We start from the raw sequence: 9,312 nt of genomic DNA, 5'->3' as shown, positions 1-9,312 counted from the left end.
TGGGCACACCCAGAGTTCACACTTGAGCACGTTATTGACAAAGCGCTTTTCACGGTCACCTCTCTCGTTTACTCCTCACAACAACCCTTTAAATAGGTAATGTTATTATCCTCATTTTTGAAACAAAGAAAATGAGGCTTAGAGGACTTGGGTGGCTACTGAAGCTTGATGCCTAGAAAAACATCTTCCAGGTTTGTGACTACCGCCAAAAGCTGATCCCAACAATACCATCCCAGCACACACCACACCCGTGCGCCTCCCCCACGTGCGCCTTCCAATCAAGCTTCTCAAAGAGGTTTCAGCTGAAGCCCATTCCAGCAGGCGGCGTTCCAGAGAGCAGGAACCGTCTCCACTCTTCCTCCGGAGATTCTGCATTTGTAAGTAATTCAGCGTTTTTTAGGGGGGAAGGGGACCCCAACTGCTCTCTGGGTGTGTTTCTCTTACTGAGGCGGCCCTGTGTGGTGACACGTGATGTGCTAGACGGAGGAAAAGGGCGGTCTGGCTAGGTCCCCTCACTGCTGGCTTAATCCCCACCAGCCGAATAAGATGCAATGAAAGTTGCCAAGAGTACTCTTTAGCTCACAGCAGTGTCCCGTTGGTGAAGAGGCCGCTGCTGGAACTCTGGTCAGCTGAAAGGCTTGTCTTTGAGACCAAAGAGAAGGTGAGGGTGAGGCCTCAGCTCGGATGAGAGCTGGCGGGAGAGCCTGGCCGCCTACCCGACTGTCTTCTGCCATGTAGCGCTGCTCGCGATGAAAGGTCGCGCCTTTTTTGATGTTATTCTCTCTTCTGTGGGCTAGGAATCCAGTTATGTGTTGCAAGGCGTATTCTTTGTGGTACATGAAAGGCTAGTCATCTCCCGGTGCTTTTCACTTCTTTTGAAATTTGGCAACGTCTTGATGTTTCGGAAGATGAGTTTTGATACTCCAGTGCGTGGAGAAATAAAAGTAAACCGCGGTGGGTTTCAGATATATTTGTATGAATATGAACTTCTTGGAATCAATTTCAGTTTTTGAGTCGGCCCTTTGACGATACGATGCAGGCTCCTTTAGTAGAATCCCGCCTGTGGTCCCTGTCGTCTGGCTTCTCAGAAATCGGTCCTTTTTATACAATAAGTATTTGGTTTGACAAAAATGAAGTTGGAAAGCTCCAGAGCAATTTTTGAACTTTGGCCTTCAGTCTTAGAAACCGGGTTTAGTGAACATTCTGAGGAAAAAGATGATGCTCTGCACTTTAGAGCTTCCTTGGGAGAAATAATGAGAATATAGCTGTTGTTCCTGTGTACAGATACAGAAGAGCCCTTAACTTCCCGGTTTTATTTTCCTGGAGTCTCCCCTAGCTTCTGAGTGTTGTGTGTGTTATGCAGGTTTCCGGAGGCTTGTTTCCTTGACATTTGAGCTTTGCAAAAGAAAAGGTTTATCTCTGTATGATTACTGTTACTTATTCGTATTTATTCAGGAACTATGCCTATAAAGTTACAAATGTGTTGGGATGTAAATAGCAAAAGCACTATATAAGTCCTTATATTTGAATCCATTTTTTCAAAGTCGTTTTAAATTGGTTCAGTTAACTTACTATTACAATGAACTATTTTATGCACAAGCTTAAATTTATAGTAGCTTTAAAGATATCTTTGGAATTTTCACCTCACTTTCCTGTCTTGGCTATAAACTCCTTGAAATATGCTAGTGCCTTTTCTGGTTACCCCACAGAGCACAATGGGTTTGAGAGTCTGGTTGAAACAGAAAATCCTAATGGGCTGTTGATCTTCGAATGTTAACAAATCTCACTTCTTACAAGTGGAAACAATTTTACTGAACAACTTTATTGAAACAGATGGTTATCTGTAGTCTGGGGGCGGGGAAGAAAAGCTTCCCAAATTATTAAAATTTGATGTTGAAGAAAATTTTAAAACCATATGCATATGTCTCCAGAAAGTTAATCTAAAAATGATAGCCTTCCTAGATTCTAGGAGGACCAACAGCAGTTGTAGTTTTCAAGGATTCCTGCAGATTATGCTGAGTACTACATAAATGACTGCAGCTGGAAAGGATATTCAATCTGTGTTGGGGAAATGTCATGGTGTAATTATTTCTCTTCCTGTGGATATATTGTGATTTTTATTAGATGCGCATTGTATTTATAAGAACAGTAATTTTTTACTTATAAGTACATTGAAGATAAATCATTTTATAGAACGATTTGATATATTTGTATTAAAAGACAAAAATATATATGAATTTGGGATTAGTTTTTTCTTATAGAATGCATTCACCTGTTTGCTATATGGGGTTATTGCATGCACTGCCTCAATTCAACATGGCCCTAAAGAAACAGTCCCCAAATAAATGATGATGGTAGTATTGATAATAAGAGAGGTTTACTAGATGCGTGGCCCTCTGCCATAGTATCGGTGTGTATTATCTCATTTAATTTGCACTCAATCCTGTGAGGCGGTATTGTTAATCTCTACTTGACAGATGCAGATTGAACTTTTTTGACTTCAGTACTTGCAGGTGGTGATGAAACATTTAAATGAGGGCGATGCATTCATTCCCAGGAGGTTCTGGATCGTTCTGTTCTCTTTCATTTGACTTGCCCTTTCACCTTATCGTTAGTAACTCAGTGAATTAGAGCAGGTGATGATGAAGGCAGTCACTGGTTGGATCCTTAACTAGTTACTTTTTTGGTCTGTTTTCATAATTTCCTGAAGACATGGAGTCTATGCTTGACTGGAGAGAATTAGGATGTGGCCAACATGGGCTCAGTGTCTCCTCAGGCAACAATCAGCTGCGTGGATGAGGTGCAACTGCCTCCTGACTGCCTTTAGTGCCTCACATTACCTCCGTGGTCCCTGGTGTCATTTGCTTTGTGCCCATGCTTTATTCCAAGTTCTCCCGAAAAGCAAGTTAACTAAGCAGCAAATATTTGTCTCTGAGAGGTTTTGAATGTGTTAAACTCTGGTGTCTAATACATTTAGTTCATGTGATTTGTTCCTTTACTTATTGTTTGAAAATAATGAAAATGATATAAGATAACATTTTTAAATGGTCATGGAATGCTGGAGGCCCATGTGTGAACTCTAAAACTTGGATTCAAAACTACTTTGAGATAAATAGTAAAATTCTCCTTTCCAACCTTAAGTAAAGCAGACATTTTGAAGAGTTTAATTTGCCCTCAATATAGAGGGAAACACAAGGTTGCAGGCACGTGTGGACCCTACCCCTCCCCCCATCCCTGCACGCACGCACACATAGGCCGCATTCCAATCTGGATTCTGATACTTACTTGAAATAGGACCTTAAACCACCTGAGTTTTCTCATCAGTATAATAAGGGAATTTGGTTGAAGTTCCCTTCGTACAGCAAGGTGCTATTAATCTGAAGTTATGACATCTGTTTTCTTTTTTTTTCGTCTCAAGTAGAAGAGGCAGCAAGATTCTTTTCCTCATCAGAATTTTAGATGATAAGCAAAATGCTAAACCTTCCGAGGAAGGTCATATTAAAATGAACTATAATAAATTCAGATACTCAGAGTTAAATCTACAGGGTTTAAAAATGCACCATCGGTACATGAAGAGTACGGTTGTCATTCTTCATAACGTCACATACAAGATCAAGTCTTCTACCTAGTGTCTTAAAAATATAGTTAAAAGAAAAACGCTAAATAAATTTTAATATGCATGAACACTTCCAATGAAGTTTAATATTTTACCCAACAACCCCGGTAAGCAAAAAAATTGTGTTATTCTATAAACTACTGATAATTGCCTTAACTGCGTTTGATTTTAATTCCATGAACTTGGTTTTCTTATACCTAAGAGGAAATAGCTTAGAGTGTGTGTACTTTATTCTTTGCTTTCTGTGAGCTTTGTTGTTTTGAAAATAAAATCTAGTTTTCCCTAAGGCAGTAAAAATGTTACTCCTTTTTTTTTTATGTTTTAAATTGTAAGGAAATTGGATGAACACTGAGAATAGGCTAGGAATTTGATAACAAAATTCCATATACACTTATCCTCAATAGAGATAACTTCTTCATTAACTAACAAAATTATTTTAGCTTTTGTTTTGAAGTGAATTTTTTATTAAATAACTTGTTAAATTTAATAGAGGAAAAGGGTTTTTCGCTGTCAGATTTTTATGGCCAGTATTAGGTGAATGGAATATCAAGGAATAAGAAATGCAAATAAGGGAGAAAACAGAATGATTTGTATACCTGTAAATTGTCAGTCTTTCCCAGACATTATTCCAGTTAGTTTTGAGAAGAATTCTCTATGGTGGGTTTCACAAAACCCACCATAGAGAATTTTTGCTAAAATTCTCTGTTTTGCTAAAAAATAAGCATGCTAAAATGTGGTCACAAGCTCACTGCTAGGCAGGATCTGATTTCAGGTTTGTCTGGCTCCAAACCTTGAGAGCTTTCTCTTTCACCATCTTCTGTGGAAGAAATATATTTTTGTGCAAATATTATTTCCTATCTGTCTTCCCCATTATACTGTATAAACTCCTTGAGAACAGAGGTGAAATTTGCGTCGTTCACTGCGCTGTTCTCTGTCCTACACAGTTCCTGAATCCTAAGTGCTCAAGAAATATGAACTGAATGAACAAACTGGAAATGCTCTAGAAACATAAATCATACAAACTGATTTCACGTCCTGTATTTCAAAACACTTATTTTTCGGCCACTAATCTTTGTTTGCTAGGGAGAAAGCTGTAGGTATTTCGTGTTCAAGATGGATTTTAGTGAACGTATTGAGAGGAATATGTGACTAGAATTTAAAATAATTATCTTCCCTCTAGATCCTGAATTTTTAAAGTGAAATATCAATAGCAAAGTGTGTTACAACATCCCTTATTAAAAAGGTTTGCAAATAAGACCTGTTGAACCAGTCTGTTCTGATTGGATCTCATCAAATTAACTCCTAATGAAGTAATTTGCAACAGAATGTCTTCCAAAAATGGAGCATTAACTACCTGGTAATTGTTTTGTTGGCGTCACCCCTGAAACCAAGTGTCTTGTTTAGTCTTAGTGAACAAAATCAGTTAAGTGGAGAAGTTTACTCGCCATTCTGAATGCACTTATTTTATAATCTTTGCACATATGCCAATGCCTTCAGGTCAGAAGCTGTGTTCATTATACAAAGGCTCTTGAACTCTCTTTGGATAAAATACTGTGACCTCTTCTTTTGTATATTTCAAGCTCATTCATTTTATAGTAATTAGCTCAGGGACTTAGTGTCTCAGTAAACATATTCCTGTTCTGTGCTCCGGTACTTTTAAGATGAAGATTCTTGAAATCAACTGATTAAATATACGCAAGATTAAAATGATCTTCCTAGATTCTCTTACTCTTTAAATGCAAAATAACTTTACAAATTATCACCTTAAAGTTCTTCCGTAGATAGATCTTGTTTTGTGGTCAACAGCATTTCCTTTTTCTAACTACTGGACCACTGTTTTATAAACTTCTGAAACTGACAGTTGTGCTTTTCTCTGAGAATTGCTGGTTTCTATTTTATGCTTAATGCAAGCAGTGGAAAGACAGAGTACTGAAATTTAGATGATACCCATGTAATAATTACATTCTAATGTTTCGATTTGACAGTAATTAGATTTGCAGTGGTATAGTATTTTATACAAACATACACAGAGAAAACTGAACCAATTTTGTTAAAACCATGGCTCACGTTATGTTGAGGAGAATAAACAAATTTTACTCCAGCCCTCAGAAAAAAGTGATTTTATTCCACACCTTTCATGTGAGATCTTATTAATACTATTTATTCACTTTGTATTTCTAATACACAACTGTTAAAATATTGTCTCATTTTCCCTTTTAATTCTAGATTAGAACACTGAAAATAACAATTTTAGACCCTAATTGTGTTAGTTTTGCTAATTTTTGTTAATCTCAATCACCATAAAGATAATATATAACCACTATAATCCACTTTTAAAAATTCTTATTTGAGCTCTAGAGTTTTAGAGATGTCACCTTTGATCTTACATGTTGATCTTACATGTTAATCTTTCTCTTAGTCTTCTGTTTTCACAGGTTCCTCATCTTTATTTTATCTTTTTGCTTATATAAAAATAATTCATCTTTGCTGCTAAAGCTTTTTTAACTTAATTCAGGGTATTTTATGTTCCAGGTCAATTTTGGAACCATTATGGCCTGATGTACTTCTTGTCACTATTTTTAATAGTATTTTCATTAAATGTTATTTTTTGCGGCCATTTTAGCCCATCTTTTTATTCCTAGTATCTTTTATTCCTGCATGTATATATGGCGCATCCCGTTATTTGGCATGACTAGATAGTACTGGTTAGAGACTTTCCTACCAGGCAAAGCATATTTTTTTTCCATTCCATAGATGGTGGTGGGACAGTCTAAGAAATTCCTCCCTCCCTCCCTCCGACCCTCCCTCCCTCCCTCCTTCCATCAAATAGGATAGAGCATCTTAAATTTACCAGGCCCTGTGCAAGAGCTAAGGATCCAGTATGAATAATATACCTTCAGTCCTGGTCCCCAAAATGTCCTGCACTTAGTAATTACAGACGGTCACAAATGCAGGTAAAAGGGATGGCAAGTGATAAGAACTGTGACAACAAGGCATTGAAGGAGCTCTGGGTTCTGAGGGAGACAAGGGACCAACCCTGTTGACTGTAGCCATGGAAGAGTTGAGGGGAGGTGAAAATCCAGCCTGTGCTTTGAGAAAGCAGAGGCCTCTACCAGGCAGAAAGGTGGGAAAGAACATTGTGAGGAGGGCTTTGCCAGTAGCAGCTCTGAACCTTGGAGGTCACGCTGTGTCAGAAAGGCTGGACCCTGCTCAGCAGCTTCACCACTTGCTGGCTCTCAAGGCTTGGAAAAGCCACTTAACACGTTTCAGCCTCAGTGCGCTTGTCGATCGTGTAGATTAAATGAAATACACACCAAAGTCCAGGTACAGAGAGTGACACATCATAGATGCTCATTAATTTTAGTTTCTTCTGCTATTCGGGTGTTCAGGGATGATCAGTAGCTCCCTGAAGCTGGAACAGAGACAGATGATTGGTGAGGAACAAGTGAGTGACCAAAGGTAAAGCTAGAAAGATAGGCTGGAGCCAGGATTGTGAAGAGTCATCTATTTCATGCTTCTGTTTTATCTTAACATCAGTAGACGTTAATGAAGTCGCAGAAGACTGATGTGATCAGAACTCCTGTTAAAATTGGATTTCTTGAGGCCTTCTGGAAGACGGACTGGGAGAAGATATTGCATGTTCCTCCCATCTGTCTGGAGTCCACTGAGAATCCATTTGGGGTGTCAGCCAGAGATGGTGAGAAGTGGGTTCCAGCTACTTAGAAGGGGAAGCAGGTTGCTGGGACAGCATATGGTGATGGCCTGAGTCACACTGTATCCCAAGAGGGACTGACCTGGGAGGAATAGCTGTGGGTGGTCCCTGAGGCCTTGGGAACCTCATCATAGTTCTGAGCTAAGACACAAGATATCTACCTCCAAAAGGACCATCATACTCTGGGGAAGGAGCGCCTGCTTGAGCAATGCCCAGCGTCAGAAAATCAGGATTAGCCCCATCCTCCTACACCGTATGTCTGGCTACCACTACCCCAAGGGAATAAAGAGTTCTCCTTTTCTTTCATCTTCCAGATCTTATTACTTGTGCTTCTTGATGGCCAACTCTAATCTAGAACTATATGGGGACAGAGATTGTGGATACAGTCCCTGAGATCTTCTCTGTGAAACAGAAGAGACCTTTGAAAGATGGTAGTGGTTAATTCCCTATTAAACACCGTATAAAATAGTGTGACAAAGTTGTGGGAAGGTGGCTATTTTATACCAGGCTGACAACAGACACTCATTCATTTGCAGGTAGCAGCTAGAGGAAACCCACAGTACTGAAGATAATACGTGTGTCCCTCTCTCTGCCTCATTCCTTTTTGAGTGAGGCCATAAAGGTGACGTTTGATATTACTAACTTGAATGATAAAATGTCTTCTAGCACTAGTTTGAAATAAGTTGTAATCTTCTCTTAATCAGCTTTTCATAAATGCTGAAAACCACAAGGTCAGAAGGAAAACAGGGATACTGTCTACTCCTTACCTGAACTCTCAGAGAGCTAAAACATCTTTATGTGAGGTTAAGTCTTAATACATGTGAAGCAGTAGTGTTTAGTATAGATTTTATATAACTGTTAGGAAATGTCATACCGAAAGGCACAGAGAAATAAACATCTGGATGCGGAGCTATCATATTTGGAGCTCAAAAGAATAGAAAAACACCTGTGTTTTTTAGACTATAAAATGGTAAAATGTGTCTCTTTTTTGCCTGCAGTTCACACAGGGAAACAGAAACCATTCTTTGTATTTCAGGTATAAAAGATGTGAGATAGGAGTTAGGGACTAATACAAAATTTAGAAGCTCTGAGGAGTAAAGGTCAAAGACACCTCTACTGAAGTCAGGAGAGCCCACACAGAGATCTTGGCCAAAAACTTCAAAGCAGGTGCGAGCCTGCTATTAAGGAGGCAAAATAACTGTTAATGAAGTAAACTAGTTGGCAATGCAGTAAACTAGCTATTAATGAGATAAGATACTAGCACTGAGCTGTCATGGAAGACCCACTGCAACAGGAACCATGGCATTCTGCCAATTCTGAAATAATCGCAGGGACCCCCTTTTTTTAGATTATTTTATTATTGTGTTTAATAGGGAATATCTCCAAGGCCGCCTCCTGGATTGCTTATAACGGTCCCTGCATTTGGACATAACTACCCTAAGAGGTCAGGAATGGCTAAAATTTTCTCTAGCATGACAGCTGAAGATCACCAGTGGCTTCCTGGCCGACTGTGTTGAGAAGGATTCTGAGCTGCATTTGAGCTCAGCATGGAAGACTGCTTGGTTTGATGTACAGTGGTTACTATGGTGTAGAAGGGGCTACTCTGACTTGCCTTCTACATATTTGCCCTCTGTGACTTCCCATTTTAATCTCCCTACCTTCCAAGTAGAAATGATTCTTTCCTGCTAGGTTCTATGTGACATGTTAATTTAACATCTTTGTTCCTATGTGTGCAGTATGATAGACTGCACATTAATATGTGTATGTGCCTGTAAAACACAAAATATAATATGATTTCCAAGACAAATAAGAGATTGCTTTGTTTCTTAGATCTTTGAAATCTTTTCTTCTCTTGCACACATGGCAAATCCTACCGATTCCAACAGGGACCCCTGGGATCTTATCAAGATGGCTGAGTAAAGGTCTCACCCCCTGTGACACTCAGTCTGATGAAAGTGGAGTCAATTTCAAACACACAATATTA

The 9,312-nt window shown here is 39.0% G+C and overlaps 1 protein-coding gene across 1 annotated transcript in view; it reads left to right on the top strand.

The window, feature by feature from the left end:
- The first annotated feature begins 320 nt into the window (after positions 1 to 320).
- LOC307193288 (uncharacterized protein) overlaps positions 321 to 9,312 on the top strand; it is a 365,942-nt gene continuing 356,950 nt past the window's right edge. The window contains exon 1 of the transcript XR_013830271.1: positions 321 to 377. The gene's annotated coding sequence lies outside the window, so the exon portion shown is untranslated. The remainder of the gene's footprint in view (positions 378 to 9,312) is intronic.

Source organism: Stenella coeruleoalba (assembly GCF_951394435.1).
Source record: "Stenella coeruleoalba genome assembly, chromosome: 10".
NCBI classification, from domain to species: Eukaryota; Metazoa; Chordata; class Mammalia; order Artiodactyla; family Delphinidae; genus Stenella; species Stenella coeruleoalba.
Note: the sequence above shows the minus strand (reverse complement) of the source record. Positions and strands in the feature narration are given on the sequence as shown.